The 19,203-nt window shown below is 47.7% G+C and overlaps 2 protein-coding genes across 11 annotated transcripts in view; one reads left to right on the top strand and one right to left on the bottom strand.

The window, feature by feature from the left end:
- The window catches only part of LOC142769035 (snake venom metalloproteinase acutolysin-C-like), a 40,273-nt gene extending 37,988 nt beyond the window's left edge, over window positions 1–2,285 (top strand). For all 5 annotated transcript variants that reach the window (XM_075871830.1, XM_075871832.1, XM_075871833.1 and 2 more), the window contains one exon: window positions 1,626–2,285. The gene's annotated coding sequence lies outside the window, so the exon portion shown is untranslated. The remainder of the gene's footprint in view (window positions 1–1,625) is intronic.
- LOC119187166 (uncharacterized) overlaps window positions 1–19,203 on the bottom strand; it is a 395,971-nt gene that overhangs the window by 284,270 nt on the left and 92,498 nt on the right. The gene's annotated exons all lie outside the window — the stretch shown is intronic.

Consider the following 19,203-nt stretch of genomic DNA (forward strand, 5'->3'; position numbering starts at 1 on the left):
GAGGCAGTGCATGAGCACTTTGGGCGCATAAATTATTAGGAGGTGGAGGATTTGTTCATCGATAGTTAGGAAATGAAGACAGCTATTATGTCAGAGTGGTCTTAGAGAACAATATAAGGGACCCTACCTGTGCGTTTCTTCACTCGAACCCTCTGTGGTCTCGTAGGTGCTGTGGCGTTTTATAACAACGCCACCGGGTCAATATACAGCCGCCCGGCTCCATGCGCAGAGAGGCAAAACAGTTTTTTATCGTTCTGACACAATGGTGGACGGTAGTAAAACTCGTCTTGTATAAAACTTGAATATGGGCTCTCAACTGCGGTCTTCTCATTATCTAGGGCCTAACGTGCTTTTGACCAGATATTTTTCAATTTTTTTATAACAACACCTGAGAAGGGACAATTATGGTAGACTTCTGTTGGCGCACACTACGAGAGATACACAAAAAGAGTGGTATGTTTCTAATGACCTCATCCTAATCTAGTTCTCAGCCACTCTCCTTTCAGCTCAATCAAATGCTTTGAACTAGTATTACTCCCTTTTTTTAGCTTTCATACGGAATTTACTCCATCTGTTCTGCATTGGGTAACACATCTGTGAAATAAGTACATTTATTCTTTTAAGTATTACCTCATTTATTAGCGTGGCATGTATTATTAATCATGAATTATAATTAAAAACTCAAAGCATATGTGCTCCTATATTCAGATTCGATTTATTCATTGCATATTTATTTTACGACGTATTTTGAGACGTTAACAGGCGTGCATTCATAGACAAATATTTATGGGACCAGTGCTGTTCTAAAAGATACCGATAAATGATTGCGAAACAACAAATGTATCCTTACTTGCTACCCCCCCCCCCCCCACATTCCTTCATGTTCATTCATGGCCCTAAGCTCAGTCTTGGTTGCATTTTAAACGTGACTGAAAGACGGTCCAGTCTATGTCGACATTAAAATTTTCCAGCTGTGTGTGCATAATGTCACCTCAGATACGCAGTTGTAGTCAGATATCACCGACTCTTGATAGAAAATGAAGCTTGCTGATAGCAATCATTGCATGCATGCAGTTGTTATTTGTGCTACAGAAAATGTTTATTTGCATTTGTGTTATTGTTGCTCGGCTAAGTTACGATAGGTGACACGTAAAAGAAATATATTGTGTTACGCAATCTATGCACTGTTCTGACACAGAAATGTTGCTGCGCAACGAACACCGGCCACGAAAGCGACTCGCGTAGTGACGCCATGAATAAGAATACTGATCGGTGACTGGCGCTCAAGTACATCTCTATGGGTTGTTGGCTAATCGAGAAATCATATTGTGAAAACTACCATAATTGTACTTGCGAAACTAAGACAAGATAACGTTGTGCACTGCAGTGGGGGATGGTGCGTATAAAGTGTATTCTGCACACTAGTCATTCTGTATGAATTCTTCTTTCTTTCACCGTCATTTAAATGCGTTCGGGAATCTAAAATCCGGAATATTCCATTTTTCACGCTGGTTTAAAACGTCCTTGCTTTTTTTTGTCTCATATTAGCATTAGAGTATTAACCAGTACCTACTTATACATGAATTGGATGTTGACCTCAAGTTTCGTTCTCTCTCTTTCGTCAGCTCCCGCTCCTTGAAGAAGCGTTCTTTCCTGCTTCGCATACACCGATAAGACAATGACATGGCGGACGAAACCTGCGCCACACGCGTCATTGCTACGAGACAGCACGCAAAAGTTAGGCACATCCACAAGGTATTCCTAGTGCCTAGACGGCATCTCAAGGAAACCTTCTACAGCCCGACTTCAAGATCTCACTCGTCAAAGCACCAAGCTGGTATGAAAAGAACAAATGAAGCAGGCAAATGTTTTTATATTAGTGCGTGACCGGAACACGACATTTGTCTAATGTTTCAATCCTGGGTCGCACGTGAACGAATCTTTGGCGATGGCGACGTTAAGTAAAGCATGGTTGATTATCAGAATGGCTATCAAAGTAGGACATATCGAAAATATAGCATTGACTGATCTGTGTGCCCATACATTATGACGGACAAAACACGTTTCAAGAAAGTCCCTCATGGGGCCTTCCTGACAGTTCTGAAGGCATCTTCAGCTTTGAAATTTTTTCTTAAACTGCGCATTTACGACGTGGTCACAAAGATAGGCGACTGAAGTGTGACAACACCTCAGACATGACTGCATGGGTGGCATTGTGCATGAAGTGCGCTTACACTGTTTTATCTATTGACAAAAAATAATAAAACCTGGCATCATCCTCTTCAGGCTGTCAGTTGTGCTTTTAATTCCTTCATATACACCGGTACATTTTTGTCAATATACTTCTATTTTCAGCCTGGTAAGTGTAATAATAAATTAGCCTACTCTTTTAAGCTTGTATGCTGAGTTTGTGTCGTTTTCTGCTTTGTGGAACAAATCATAGCGATAAGCATATTTATTCTTCTAAACCACACCTAAATTTATGGCATCGCGTGTTAATCGCTTGTTATAATTACTCCCCTTTTTTTCTCTCTCTCTGCTCCTGTCTTACAATTTTCTCTGTCTTTTAATCACTCCTTATCACATTCCCTCGTGAGCTCTTGATGAGGTCTCGCACTTAGCTTCAGACACTTGTAGGGTTCACGTTTAGGCTTTTCCTCCCATTTAAGAACCACTTTTGTCTACGTATGAATACATAATTTTATTCACTACATTAAGGCACCTTGCCCCAGAAGTGTGTGCCTTTTTTTACTGCACAACAGCGAGCCTCCTCCCCCCCCCCCTTTTTTTTTTTATAATGCCCATTCGGACGGTGTATATGTTACCATATTAAATAAAAAACAATTACAGCCCTGAAAAGAAGTGCTCAGATTTCCACAGTTGATGACTTCTATGTATATTTGCTTCGCGACAAATCTTCTGTGGTTTACGGACGTGATCTTCCAAGTTATTTTATACCGCACAGCTGCTGCGCGAAAATAATCGAATAAGTGGCGGCGACTGAGCAGCTGCGTTTTTAGTCGCTATGCTTCCCCACCGCCTCCCGTTAATAGGTGCTAAATTTGTGGCTTCAAGCTCGGCACACACTGACCTTTAAACCTGACTTCAGGAAGTCACGTCTTTGTGAACATCATTTGTTCGAGCGCTGCTCGTATATTGAGACATCACACACACAACTGCAAATATAGATATTACCAACTCTCCCCGCCACGGTGGTCTAGTGGCTAAGGTACTCGGCTGCTGACCCGCAGGTCGCGGGATCAAATCCCGGCTGTGGCGGCTGCATTTCCGATGCAGGTGGAAATGTTGTAGGCCTGTGTACTCAAATTTGGGTGCATGTTAAAGATCCCCAGGTGGTCGAAATTTCCGGATCCCTCCACTACGGCGTCTCTCATAATCATATAGTGGTTTTGGGACGTTAAACCCCACAAATCAATCATCAATCAGATATTACCAACTCGTGAAGGCTAACGAGACTCTTTTACTACAGTTATTGCATTCATGCACTGCTTATTGTTCAAATAAAATGTTTACATTTGTGTGACTCCTTGCTCAGCTACGTCACAATAGGTGACACGTGAAACAAAAATGTAGTTGTACAGAACCAACGCGCTATTTTTTACATAAATGCTGTTACTCAGAGAAATGCGGCAACAAAACCAACTTGCGTAGAGACAACGTAGATATGAATATTCATCTGCAACTGTTGCTCAAACACAACTGTCAGGGTTTTCGGCTAACAGAGAAACATATAGGTGAGAACTGCCGCAATTTTATTTGCCCAAACTAAGGTATGTTAACGATGCGCACTGCTCTGGGGGACTAAGCATTGAATATTTTGCTCTGCACCCAAATCACCATACTTGCGTGCATAAACATTTTCTTAATTTTGCCCTCACTGAAATGCGTCCAAAAGTATAAAATCTGGAGTCTCTCATTTATTTCGCTGTTTTATTACATCCGCGTTTTGTCCGTCTGACTTTCGCGTTAGTATATTAGCCAGTACCTACTTATTCGGGAACAGGCTGCCGGCATCAACCTTTCTTTCTTTGTCTAGCCTGTGCTCCATAAAAAAACGTTCCTTCCAGCTTCGCAGGCGCTTATAAAGTATAGTATGGCCCACGAATGTTACACTTTACCTGTGACTCCTTCGAGACTGCACGCGACCAATAATTACGTCGGCAAGACTTTTCTAGTGCCTAGATGGCATAAGAAGAAAGCAACCAGGAGGCCTACGCTCTACAGCTGGACTTCAAGATCGGCCTCGCGAAAGCGTCAAGTCTATATGGCAAGAACAAATGAGGAAACAGGCACCAGCTTTCATATTACTGCATGACTTGAAAATGGTACTTGTCGAACTTTTCAATTCTAGGCTGCATGTGCCCGCATCTTCAGCGATGCCTGCGTAGCATGTAACAGCTTGGAAATGGAGAATAGCTCTCAGAGTCTATTTATTTATTCATTTATTAGTCAAACTGAACGTAAACACAGGCTTGACATATTCATGTGTCCGTATGTTAAGATGAGCAAATCGTGCTTAAAGAACGTTCCCACCTACCCTCCTGACAATTCTGACGGAATCTTCAGCTTAAAATGTTTTAGGGAAAAAAACGCGCACCTATAACGCAGTCGCAAGGACAAGCGACTGAAATGTGGCAACACCTGGTACACAATTACATGGGTGGCCTTTCGCATCAAGAGCACTTGTGCTCTTGATGAAAAGTGCACTTGTGCACTTTTGAATCAAGAGCACAAGTACACTTGGTATCAAGAGCGCAAGTGTATCAAGTGCACTTGCGCTCTTGATGCCCAAGTGCACTTGTGCTCTTGATGCCCCTCCCAATTTAAAAATAAAGCTAAATGTGATCATCACCTTCAGGCCCTCCGCAGTCTTTTGAATTTTTTCCTTACACTGATACATTTTCCTTAAATAGGCTGTCCGTTTCAATCTGTCAAATTTAATTACGCTATCAGAAGCAAAAACCTCAAGGGTGAACGCGTCAGTTATCCACATTTGCTTTAAATAAACTTTCCAGTGAAACTGCTAGCCGGCCTAGGTGGAACAAATTCATAGAATTAATTTGCACGGAACAAATGGGGATGAAGAGAGGACACACGAGAACAAGTCTAATCTAACAACTGATTTATTTTCGAACAAAAAAAAATAGGTTTGCTTAAAAACCCAATGTGATCTGCGCGATTACACCAGCAAGCACACAATCCACGCATATAACAATCACTCCAGATACAATGCGCAAGATCATTGCGTTTGCACTCACATTCACACACAAAAAAACATCAAAGACAAGTACTCAGTTAAAAAGAAAATGTCATTACAGATACGCAGACAGCACCAAAATCTCCTTATCTAATAAAGCAACCGAAGTATGGCCGACACACTAGTTTTTCAGTCAAACAATTTAAAGATCTTCTGCTATTTCTCTCGTTATTTTGTCCCAGCGTTTGAAAAAAATATCAGTACGTCAAGGCTAAGGCGTGCGCCCTAATTCTTTACAATACATGGTGAAATGCATAGCCTTCTTTCAAAAATAAATCAGTTTTCAGATTGCGCTTATCCGTGTGTCTCCATTCTTTGTCCCGGTTGGTGCACGCGTAGTACTTTCACGGATACTTTCCAGAGTACTGTTGCCAGCAGCGAAGCATTAGTTTTCTACATACAAATATTTCAAATTAACGAAATATTTCGAATTCACGAAGTTTTCACTTCGATCTTAGTGCTCCTCACATACAATCGTCATGCGATGCCCAGGATGCTTCCACTGCCGCAAAAAGTGAAAAGCTGTAGTGGCCGCTACACGTTCTGCGACAGTGGCTTCACGTCGTCTTCGCACTACGGCTAATTTGCGCTTCGTAAGCGTGTTGGCACTCCTTTCATTTTCACTGTCTTTCCTCCAAGTGAACGAGACGCGTCCATCCTAAAACGTGTACAAAGGACAACTGCCTTTCATGGCGTAATTAATAGAGGTAAAGGCATAAGCGAGACGAAAACACCCATGACAATATGGAACTTGAACCATGGTGCTCAGCGGGGTACTTGAGCATTCGACCGAAGAAGTACGCTGGTGCTCGAAAATCGTCTGCAAGAAGTCTGCAAACAGGCATTCTGTCGGGCAAGGAGTTGCCTTAACGTAATATAGCAGGACAGAAAACAAAATGTCACCACGCAGTGCTAATTGCGTGACAAATGTGCTTTAATGCTGGGCACCCACTGACTGCAAGATGTTCAATATTCATCGTCATCAACCTCAAGCGGCATCAACCAAGTGTCCATTGTATAGTGTATACATATGTATAGCGGGCACCTCGCTTAACTACACAAAGCTGACTAATGGCGTGTTCAGGGTTGTCCTACTTCACAAAAATGATTATTTTTGGTGTATTCGATACCTTGCGGAAAGCCACAACTTCCCACAATGTTGGCCTTTTCCGACACGATGCTGCATTAAACAGTATTTTAATCACCAGTTAATCCTACTTTTCTCACTTAGTTGTCACGTTTTTCTGCCGCTTGCTTTCCTTCAATATCGGTGGTAATCGCTCATCAACAGGGCTGCGACTCCTTCATTGGCGTACGCGCTTCACGTTGATCTCGAACAAAGCCTGCCGTAACCCTTTTTCGGCACTTGCATATCTAAACTTCGACGGCCTAGCGGGCTTCGGTACGGCGCCGTCACCACGACGGTCACGTTATGTCCGTTTCGTTGAACACCTTGACTATCTTTGGGGAAGTTACTATTCCTCGAAACTAGCTCTTGGCTTGACGCGAATGCTACCTCACACCAGCTGGTATCGTAGACCCGCAGGGTGGAGCAACCACCACCGTTGAAAACGTCGATCGTCTTCCCCGCCGAAACACACTAATAGGTCGCAGATAATCACGCGCCGTCTCCACTTTCTTCCATGATCACGGTCAGAGTCATAGAAAAGCTGCTCGCCACACCGAGCGTGCGTCTGTGCTTGATCTCCAAACACTGAGCGATGAGAACGTGGACTGGCTCCAACGGCGTAGGACTCGACGGCCAGACATGGTAATTCGGCGCATATACGACGCGCTCTCATAGCATCTTTCAGCCTCCTCGGGCGCTGCGGCGTGTTGCGCGGCTGTACTGCTGGCTCGTACAGACACGACATATTCGCCTGTTGCGCATCTTCGCTTTATTGTCGGCGTGTTCCAGCTTGACTATGACGCTCTTTTGCGGGACTTGGCATCCGCACTGCAATCCTGTTACCGTCGCACGACGATCTGTTGGTGTAGCAACCGTGGAATGAACTACGCCTGCCTCATAAATAACTACGCGTGTTGTTATGCCTGCGAGTCCGCAGCAAACGTCCATGCCTAACGTTCATGCCTCGGAAAAAAAGAAATCTGTGGCAAGGCCAGCACGTGAGCCCGCCTGACGCGATGAACAACTCAACGGCGTCAACACGCGACGGCGCCTTTCGGTCGCCCACGTGCAGTGAGTCACCTCAGCAAGCGAGCCGTCGAGCAAGCAATCGGCATCTTCCTGTCTGGGGGGGTGACGCAATGCCTGGCGACGTCACTCGTCCTTGGGTGCAGCCACCTGCAGCGCAGCATCTCCAGATTCGATGAGAAAGAATGACGCGGCCCAGCGGCGACCCCATTGGAGGATTCTGACCTCACGACCAGCGGCGCTTCTGGTTGGACATTTGGGTAGGACCCGGTGCATATAAAAGAAGCCCTGCGGCGCGTCGACAGCAGACCCATTTGAGAGTAGAGCTATGTGTTAGAGAGAAGAGCTTGGCTCTTCGCGTCTCTGTCGGCCCCAGTGCCGAATTTCTAACGCCTCTGTATATATGTTGTACATAAACCTTGTTTAACTCACCGCCGTCTCGTCCGCTCGTCTATCAGCTGTGCGCAGAAGCAGTCGCGAGCTGAAAAACCTATGCTACCAAACGGCTGGTGACCTTCCCTGCGGAGTTCGAAGCAGTGGCGCCTTCGGAACCGTGTTGGCGTCGCCGTCTTTCGAAACAGTGGTTGCAGCGGTGAGATTCGTAGCGCCCTTCGTAACGTCGTCGGAGGCGCACATCGCAAAAGTGTGCAAATTCTCAGGAATATGGATCGACGTCTCTGGTGCTCTGGCGCGGCCAGTGGTTTTGGGCTGCGAGTGCCAGAGCTAACGAGCAATGGGTAATCCTCACGTTGTACGTTGTCGTAAACGGAGAAAGAGTGGAACTGCTCTCTGGCCTCCACGCAGACCTGGATGTCGCTTACGCGGCAGGAAATCGAGGTGTCAGCAGACATGTTCAGGGGCAGTAGGAATCATTAGGCATGGCTCATGTTATGTTTTGCCGCTCATAAGTTGATCGTGCGGATGGGACAGCACCAGAAGCTACGTTATTCAAAGCTTCTTTCTCGGACCTCTCTCGGCAAGTTCGCAAATTGCTTCCTGTGAGCATGGGACGACAGCGCGGGAAGCTACGTTATACAAAGCTTCTTTCTCGACTCTCTCTCGGTATGCCCGTGTAACTATACACCACTTATCCTCTGGAATGCAAACTACGTCCGTCTCCTCCGATGCTGGGGACAAACACACAATGTGAAACGAACCCGCTTTGCCAACCGGCTTGGAATGTTTGTGGTTTAGAGACAAGTCGCCGCTGCCGGGTGCAAACGCACAATGGGATTAAGCGACCCCGTCCTGCCTCGGCTGCCGGGCGCGAGCTCAGTGGGAGTAGGCGACACGCTCTGTTCTGGCGATCGGCTCAAATTCGCAGCGATGCACGACCCGAGCACAAGGTAAGCGGAGAAAGTCAAAGGCCGCTTGCTACCTGCGGGGGCAATTACGTTCCGCGCGCAATCATTCAATTTCCGGCTTTGGAGGTTCGTCTCGGCTTGCTGGGTGTGGGAAAGGGCATGAATGTACCGGGTCTACAATGCCGATATCTCCCGAGCGTTAGAATTCCTGAGCGCGTGGGAGGTGGAGAGAGAGAGACATGATGGGAAAGAGTACCAAAACGCCTGTTTAAACTGTAGAAGCGCTGCTGTCGAGAGTAAGGTCAGCCCAGTAGGGAGTGACTTAATCTTAGTGGAAACAGATTGGATGAGAGAATGTTGAGGTGGACCAGCAGTGGCCCCCTCCCCTTTTTCTTTGTTACCGCAAGTCGCTCAAGACTGGAGGGAATCCGTTTCTCTTCAGTCGAGGCTGCAATCACTTAACTGATAGATCAGTACGACTCCGTACGATGCAACTTTTGTCTGGGCCGTAACCACTTGGTGGTCGAACAGTGAGACTAAGTACGTTGTATGTAGTAACAGTGTTCTAGGCTCTAACTTAAGAAAAGTTAAGTAGAAGAGTAAGACGCTGTAGATGTCTGTGTTATCATGAGTGTGCTTCGGCAAGATGTACATATGACTGTAAATATTTCGCTGTAATATACCTTTAAGTTTTCATTACCTCCAACCTGCCTCCTGCTTCATCGACGCCGATCATCTCCTTGACGGAACTTCAATCCATATCAAGGAGATCAACGAACGAAAAGGAAAACTTAACTGGCGCAGTCGACAGGGATCGGTGAGCTCTGCAGCACAATACACTGGACCAGCGCTGAGAGGACCGAGGGGCAAGGCATCCAACAGCCACCAGCGGCAAAGTCGAGACGCTCCCACAGCAGCCAACGCCGGCACCGTGGAGGAGATCCGGGAACGACAGTGCATACAGCAAAGGGTGAGCAGGATTTCTGGCGTTCTTCTCTAGTTGGCATGGCAGTTTATGTGTAGAGCACATGGTGAGAACACGCGGGGGTGCTAAAACAATGGAGTCTAATGCAGATGAGGGTACGAGTGCGGCAGATGTGAGTCGGAGCCGAGAACCATCCAATGATGGTATTCAAAATTCTGATCAGTCAAATGAGGTGACAGTGCCTACTCATAGGCAAGAATCGATGCAGCAGGCATCTCAGGTTTTGCCTAAATCAAGCGAAGCGAGAACGCTCGAGCTTGAAATTCAAAAACTCAATCTTCAGATTCAGTACGAAAATATATTGCAGGCTAGAATGAACGCGGAACGTCTCAATGGCACGTTGTTTAACTCTGGGTCGAAGACGGGTGATCAGAGGCGCCGGGGTTTCGATTCTGTTCAGCAATGTGCAAAAGTGCTAAAAGGGTTCCGCCTGCCGAGTGACGCGGATATCCCATTATGGTTTGAGGAAGTAGAAAAACTTTTTGCTACTTACCAGGTACCGCACGAGAGCCGCGTGCATTTGGTTATGCCAGCGCTAACTGAGCGAGTCCGTTACCTACTGCGTAACCTCAACCCTGAAGAGAGTGCAGATTATGAGTCAGTTAAAGCAGCTGTGCTGACGGAACTGAAGCTTTCTCCGGCAGAGTACCTGCTGAGGTTCGAAAGAGCCGTAAAGCGTAAGGAAGAGACGTGGGCACAGTTCGCGTCCCGCGTGAAAACTTATTTCTCATACTACCTTCAAAGGAGAGAAGCCGACACGGTAGAAGTGATGGCAGAACTCATGGTTGCTGACCGCATAAAATCGGGCCTTAGTACGGAGGGTCTTGAGTATGTGAGATTAAGGGAAGGTGAGGGATGGCTTAGGCCAACTGAGATCGCTAAAGTGCTCCAAACTTTCGAACAAGCGAAAGGGAAAGGGCGTGCTTCAAAGTAACCAACTGTAGAAATAGGGCAGAAGCCGGCGACGCGAGTTGAGAAAGGGGCTCTGAAATGCCACTTATGTCACGGCTCAGGCCATTTCGCTAAAGAGCGCCCGAAAGCTAGTGATTAGGAGAACAACCCCAAGAAGGCTACCGAGCCAAAGCGGAAGGTTCAAAAGGTAACGTTATCCCACGAGACGGATACTGAAATACCTACTGGAGTACTTATAGCGCAAAGGCGAAGTCTCTAAAACACGAGGGTGAAGGCACAGATAAACTGCAGTTAATTCCTGTATCATGTGCAGGCATATCCACAAATGCGATTTTGGATACGGGGAGTGAGATAACCGTCATCCGGGAGAGTCTGCTTCCGCGAAGTGTGGTAGAGCCATCTGGCACGTTAAGATTGGTGTCCGCTTTCGGTAAAACTATCGAGGCAAGGCTAGCTACGTTACCGGTCAAATTAAATAGCCCGCGAGAGGTTACAGAGCCTCAGAACGTCGACCTACTCTGCACGTAAACTGATGAACTCGTCGAGGGCACAGATTGTTTGTTGACCAAGGACGATTGGAAGCTTTTGTTGAAGGCCAGCAGCCCTCTGGCACCCTGTCGAGCGCCGGCCGAGCCTGCTCACGAGGCGGAACGAGCAGTAGAGAAACAAAAGGTAGTTGCCTGCAATCTTACTTTGGAGGAGAAAGATGATTCCGGGGAAGAGGCGCAAACTGATGGAGAAAGGCAGGCGTCATTAGGCCAAAGAGCAGAGTTCCGCAATGTGCAGTTGGGTGACACTACGCTAAAGAAATGTTGGGAACATGCGCGTAGTGGGAAATCCGGCATGTTTATTTCAGGCGGACTATTATACCACTGCGACTCAATAGCAGGCACTCGAGTGAGTCAGCTAGTTGTCCCCAAAGATAAGCGCACTGAGGTGATGCACTTAGCACACGAGTGACTATGCGGGGGGCACCTAGGGTCAAAGAAAACAAGAGCTCGCATTAGGTATAATTTTTTTTGGCCGGGTATGGCGAAGGAGATATTAGAGCATTGTCGTTCGTGCCATGAATGTCAAATTCGTTCAGACAAGCATCGCACGGATAAAGTGCCTATAACTCCGCTCACTAGACCCGAGCACCCTTTCCAAGTTGTCAATGTAGATGTGATCGGACCCCTAGACACACCGTCAGCGAGAGGGCATAAGTACGCACTGTGTTTAGTGGATCTTTGCACAAGGTGGCCAGAGGTGATCCCACTGCGCTCTTTGACAACTAAGGCGACTTGTGATGCACTGATTGAGATATTCAGTCGCACAGGCGTTCCGGAGATGATCTGTTTCGATCAGGGCACTAATTTCAAATCGCAGCTCACGCAAACGATGCTGGAGAAATTAGGTTGCGTGCCAAGATTTTCAACCCCAGAACACCCAGAGAGTAATGGAGTTGTAAAAAGGTGGAACCGAGTACTCAAAAACATGTTGTATCATGTCATTCAAAGAGACTCCAAGAATTGGGACAAATTGATCCCAATGGTTTTATGGGCTTATCAGGAAGTCCCCCATGAGGTAACCGGAGTAGCTCCGTTTCGTCTATTGTATGGAAGGAATCCCACGGGACCACTTCTAATACTGCAGAAGACTTGGACGGGAGAAATGCCGGTGCCCGCAACATTGAGAGAAAACCCCGCCAAGTATTTACAACAGCTTAAGGAGCAGCTCGAGACGGCCGCTAATATAGCTGAGCTAACTAGTGCAACTCATCAGGAGAGTTACGCCAGTGCTTATAATCGCAGCAGCAGGCTCAAAGCTTTTAACGTTGGCGACCAAGTTGTAGTTTTCGACAATGATCGGAGTGGTAAAATGTCACCTAAATGGCTGGGCCCATTCACAGTGGTTGGACGTGAGCGCGAACATTCTTACCGCGTAGAAACATCTGAGGGAAAGGTGAAAAGTGTCCACGCCAACAACATTCGACCTTACCATGCAAGAGTCAGTCATGTTGGGGTCGTCTTCGATGAGGACCATGATTTTGGGGAGGTGGAATATGCCCCACAGCCGGCCACTGTGAAGCGGGATGAGCTAGTGGTAACGAGCGAGAAGGTTGCTCACCTTGATGCTGACGCGCAGGAGGAAATACAGGCGGTGTTCCAAAGACATCGCACACTCTCTGACGGCACTCCGGGTATAGCAAAGGTAGATGAACATAAAATAGAAATAGAACCGGGTCACCAGCCAAAAAAGGCGTTTCCGTATCGGGTGCCGGAACTATTAAAGAAAGAAGTCAGCCGGCAAGTTGACGAACTTTTGACTTGGAAGTTGATCTACCCCACGGAGAGTGAGTTTGCACACCCGGTACACACTAAACAAAAATGACCTAAAATAACCTCAAAAACTGGTTAAACCATTTGTCCTCTAGCGCACTACCTTTCCTGGGTTTTTTTTACCACCTACTACCGAGGTAAACATTTACTCTCGTGCTAACTGAGTTTTTGAACGTAGCGAGAGTAGTAATTATTTACCCCAGTGAAGTTTTCAGCGAGTATAGAAAGAGTAAATTTTTTCTACCTTCACAAGGTTTTTGAGGTGATTACTGGGAGTTATTTCTGGTGGTAAAAAAAATACAAATGACGGGTGCATTCGCCCAGAGTCAACAAATTTATTGAATAGCAGAATTGATTGAATTTATTGAACGGCAGAATTGGTGACACATACATTCACATACAGACAAACACGCAAACACAACAAATGCAGAATAATACACCACTAGCACAGACTGCACGCGTTGCTCGACTACACTTCGACAATCTGGTATGTATATAGGCACGACTTTTTGACCGGCAATGTAGTACCGGTAGGAGAGCTCTTCTTTTGCATCGATTAACAACGATGCTTGAAGGTGCAAGCGTAAGCTTCAGGTGGGCTGCAGGGCACTAAATGCCACACCAACCTTTTATTATAAATCTACACGATCTCACCTTTTTGATTATCCAATGATTGCTTGGCACACCGGGCTCTTTGCCCCACGCGTGTTAGCACTGCTGATGCACAAGTCCACAAAATATACCTAAGTGCGCACAAAGCATGGTAGCTCAATGATTTTCATTCAGCGACAGTGCACAAACACAGTAGCAGCACGTATTCATCACAACGGGCGTAGAAGAGCGGTCCACGCCTGCATACCAGCTGCTTACCAACGGCGTTCTAGGCCTTTTTGAGGAGCACGGCTATCCGATAAAACACAGCTGGCGATCACAGAACACATATCCTGTGCGAATTTCGTCGTCATTTCAGACACAAATGAACATGTCACCGCTATCTTACGGGGACGGGGCGGTGTATGCACACTTCCAACGAAAGACCACCATCCGGGTTTTCTTCGTGCTCACGGGCAGCCTCTTGTTGTTTCCGTCTGCCTCATATCGGCTTCGCGCTACATGTTTCAGAACAGTTGGTGCATGAGGTGGGCAATTCGGGCAGCACTTTACTCATGCAGACATCTCCTACTGTGGAACAAAATATATGCGATGCTTCTTTCACCTGCCCCGGCGACACACTCCCACTGGTCACTGGTGGCCACGGCTCGGTGACGACGACAGAGTGAAGCATTTTGCTTATTGCTTCTCCAGCAGGCAAGCACGGACGATGACACCAGATTGATTTTGTTACCACTGGCAGATCTTCACGATTCGGCTCGGAAGTGAGATATCCGCGACGTGCAGGTTCGGAGGCGCTCGGAAGAGCACGGTCGCTCGGTGATGTGGGAAACACGTGAGATCCATCAGCCCAACCAGACACACAGATATCGAGCTTCTTGCACTGTCTGTCTCCAAGGCCACCGCCGAGCAAAAGCAACATTTTGCAAAAATATGCAGGACAGCTTTCCACAGCAGGTTTTCTTTCTCTTTTTTTCTCTTTTGAGAGCCCCCCCGCCCCCCCCCCCCCGTCTTTTTTTTTCGTTCGAAGAATGCTGTTCTCGCTTGTTGTGCTTATGCTGCCCCCAGTTCCAGTAAAAGTGCGCTGACTCGAGGTCAGTCCAGAGGCACGGCGATGCAAAAAATCAAAAAAAAAAACATCTGTGGGCTTCGCGTACCTTCAGTATTCACTGAGAGCGTCACAAGGGGGGTATGGGGCAAAAGCCGCCGAAGCAGCTGCACCTTGCAGTCACATGGTAATAAACTCTGAAACGCAGGTTAAAAATCACGTGATAGAAAACTCCCTAAGTGGTAAAACTGGATTTCGACATCCTTTTACTACTTGCCTGAGAGGTGGTGGTAAAACTATGTCATGTACCATCTTTTACTCCTACGCGAGGTAGTAATTTTAAACTCAAGAGAGTTTTCAGAGGTCATGAGCTGGAAAAACCCCAAACTCGGATAGTTTTTGCTTAGAGTGTAGTATGCGTCGGAAAAAAAGATGGGACTATCCGCGTGTGTGTGGACTACAGAGCGCTAAATGCCGTCACTAAAGCGGATGCGTTCCCGATGATGAATGCTCAGGAATTGTTTTTCCGAGTAGGCAGAGCGCAGTTCATTACGGTAGTGGACTTTAGGCGCGGGTAATGGCAGGTACCGATGGAAGAAAAGAGTCAGAAATTCACCGCATTTGTAACGCATGAAGGTCAATACGCATGGAAAGTGATGCCTTTCGGGCTGAAAAATTCCGCGGCAACCTTTTAAAGAATGGTGAACAAACTCTTGTCGCAACATCAAGTGTATGCTACGGCATACCTAGATGACATTGCTATTTTTTCTAGCACTTGGGAGGAGCACTTAAGGCATCTCGACATTATTCTTAAGGTCTTAGAGAAGGCGGGACTGAAAGCCAGCCCGGAGAAGTGTCAGATTGCGCAATCCCACATACATTACCTGGGGCATATTGTCGGTTCAGGGACACACGCACCAGACCCAGAAAAGATAGCAGCAGTTAGGAACTTGGTACCACCGCGCACCAAAAAGGAACTACGCAGCCTGTTAGGACTTTGCGGCTACTATCGAGAGTACGTCCGAGGATATGCAGAGGTGACGAGCCCGCTCACGCTGTTAACAAAGAAAGCGGTACCTAATAAGATACCCTGGCCGGAGAGAGCTCAGGCGGCATTTGAGACTCTAAAACAATCTTTGTGCGAGACCGTGGCGCTAAACACCCCTGAGCCATCTCAGCCCTACTGGCTTTTCACAGACGCATCAGCTACGGCGGCGGGAGCATGTTTGGCACAAATGTCAGCCGAGGGAGAAGAGAAGCCTATTGCCTTTGCAAGCCACCGCTTCTCACCGACCCAGATGCGTTGGTCGACAATTGAGAGGGAAGCGTTCACAATAATATGGGCCTTAAAGAAGTTTGACTACTGGCTTTTCGGTGCCATAGTAAACGTCGTTCCCGACCACAATCCGCTGTCGTACCTTACAACTTCGACTCCGCACGGGGCGAAATTAACAAGATGGGCGCTGGCTTTACAGCGATATCATGTGTCGGTACAACATCGGAAGGGAGTATGTAACGGTAATGCGGATGCCTTATCTAGGCTTCAGAATAGTTCATGGAAGCCATCGGAATAACAGTGCCATGCCAACTGGGGGGGGGGGGGGGACGTGAATGTTCCTGCCCACGTGCTGCTGTATATTGTGGACTGTGTGATTGAAAATTCAAGAAACAGACACTAGTGATCTCACTGCTTGAAGCAGCAACGCTGTACTTGATTGTTTAGCATGTATTTGTTTTCGTTTAGTGTATTCTCCTGTAGTGTTGACTTGCAATTATGTTTGATGCTTGTGTACAACTGTTGTGTGGTTAGAAAATCCAGTGACTTAATCGCGGCAGTGCTTTCTCGTATCACTGAGCGTAAGACAGCCCAGTATACTCTTTGGGGGGGACGTGTTATGTTTTGCCGCTCATAAGTTGATCGTGCGGATGGTGGTGGTAGTGTTTAGAAGATGAGAAAAGGCACCTAATTTCTGCAACCCGGTCGGGAGCACGGCGCAGTGCCTGCGGGGAAGGGAAAAAGGGAGAAAAGTGGAAAGAAGAGGAAAGATTAATTGAGCAGTGGAGCGGTCATCATCAACAGAAGCAGCAGTCCAGAAGCAAAGGTAGGGGTGGCAAGGGCCCCATCCTCAGCGGTAGGCGTGCGGATGGGGCAGCACCAGAAGCTACGTTATTCAAAGCTTCTTTCTCGGATCTCTCTCGGCAAGGTCGCAAATTGCTTCCTGTGAGCATGGGACGACAGCGCGGGAAGCTACGTTATACAAAGCTTCTTTCTCGACTCTCTCTCGGTATTGTTGCGTAGCGTATGTTTATCAGCTCGCGACTGCTTCTGCGCAGAGCCGATAAGACGAGCGGACGAGACGACGGTGAGTTAAACAAGGTTTATGTACAGCATATATACAGAGGCGTTACAATTTCGGCACTGGGGCCGACAGAGACTCGAAGAGCCGCGCTCTCCTCTCTAACACATAGGTCAGCCTTTCGCCTAAGACCGCTGATCGCGACACGCCGCAGGGCTTCTTTTATTTGCACCGGGTCCAACCAAAATGTCCAATCAGAAACGCCGCTGGTCGTCAGGGCAGATTCCGCCAATGGGGGCCGCCGCGCCATGCGTCAGACCACCAGACACGCGGCCGCCGGCTCGCTGTCACGTGCGCCGCTGACTCACTGCACATGGGCCAGAGGGGCGCCGCGCGTGTTCACGCCGTCGAGGTGATCGCGCCAGGCGGACTGGCCTTGACCCAGATTGCCTTTTTCAGAGGCACGGACGTTTGACGAGGACTCGCTGGCATAACAGCACCCCCGCCGCCAGACAATGCACCGGAAAGACGAGCTGCTTCCACGGGGCTCGGATGTCAGGTGCGCTCGTTCGCCAGGTCCCTCCAGGTTCGCCTCCAGGGCCATGTGGAGAATACAGCTCCAAACTGTTCCGGGAACACATCCCATTTTTGACGACGGATCCCAGCTCCACTGGCTTGTCGCCACAACTTGCTGACCAGCTTCACTCGTCTCTTCTGACCATCTTCGGTTTCAGCACTTGTCGATGGTTCTGCAACTTGCTAAGAACGGTTCGACAACAGACAACACACGACACAAGCAAGTGCCCTCGGTCACCCGACAGAACACCAGACAAAGTATAGTACAACATATACCTATCTACGTGTTTATCGGAATTTTGTTCCCTCTACATCAAGAGGCACATGTGGGACACAAGACTCTTAAAGTAAGAACTTGAATTTTTCACAATTACAACAACGCAACGAATTAGAATACCACATAAAGTTGGCCCCTTGAGAGCACTCTGAACGAGAGCGCTCAGCCCAGGTCGTGATGAGGTCAAAATTTTGCCCCGAATCGCCAGCCAGAAACCGAAAGGTTGAGAAGGTACTAACTAAACGCACGGCTCAATGCGTCTGCATTAGCGTTTAGCCTTCCTTTTTTGTAGCGAACGTCAAAGTTGTGCTGTTGGAGTATCATGCTCCACCTCAGTAACCGGCCACTTTTAGGCGACATGTTATTTAACCAGGTTAGAGGACAGTCGTCCGTTTCAACCACAAACCTCGAACCGGAGACATAACAAGCTAGCTTTTGAACGGCCCACACGAGGCAAGCGCATTCCTTTTCAGAGGTACTGTACGCCTCTTCCCTGCCGCTGAGTTTTCGACTTAAATACAAAACTGGCCTTTCGTTACCAGCACTGTCCTCCTGGCACAATACAGCTCCCATGCCGCGATCACTCGCGTCGCATTGAATCACAAATCTCTTAGAGAAATCGGGTGCCATGAGAACAGGCTTTTCGCTTAGGGCCTGTTTTAGCTGGCAAAACGCAGTCTCCTTTTCTGAGTCCCATACTACTTTAACCGGCTCGGACTTTCGAAGCGCGTCAGTGAGGGGGCTGGCAATGCTAGAGTAATTTTGCACGTAATGCTGATAGTATCCAGCCAAGCCCAAGAATGCCCTTATCTCTGATTTTGTGGTTGGTCGTGGATAGTTCACGACAGCGGCTACCTTAATTTCTGAAGGTCTACGCCGGCCACGCCCCACAACGTGCCCCAGGTAAGACACCTCGCCACACCCTAGGTGACATTTAGTAGGTTTCACGGTAAGGCCAGCCTTTCTCAACCTGTTCAGCACGACGCGTAGATGCTCGACATGTTCTTCCCAGTTGTTGGAGAAGATGGCGACATCGTCAATATACGGCAGAGCGAACTCGGAGAGGCCTTTAAGAACGCGGTCCATTAAGCCTGAAAAACAAAAGGGTGCATTTTTCAATCCAAAGCTCAGCTTAAGTGGGCGATACGTTCCAAATGGAGAAACAAATGTGGCATAGCGGCTGGCACGCTCTGTAAGGGGGACTTGCCAATACCCTCGCACGAGGTCTAACGTGGAAATATAGCTGGACTGTGACACAGTTTCCACCCTCTCCTCTAGGTTGGGTATCGGGTAAGTTTGGTCTCGAGTTATTGCGTTAAGACGCCGGTAATCGATGCATGGCCTCGGATCTTTTCCTGGCACCTGAACCAATATTAGAGGGGATGTATAGTCACTCTCGCCCGGTACTATGACTCCCAACTCCAGCATTTTATCGATC

The sequence above is a fragment of the Rhipicephalus microplus genome, chromosome 8 (assembly GCF_043290135.1).
Source record: "Rhipicephalus microplus isolate Deutch F79 chromosome 8, USDA_Rmic, whole genome shotgun sequence".
In the NCBI taxonomy this organism is placed as follows: Eukaryota; Metazoa; Arthropoda; class Arachnida; order Ixodida; family Ixodidae; genus Rhipicephalus; species Rhipicephalus microplus.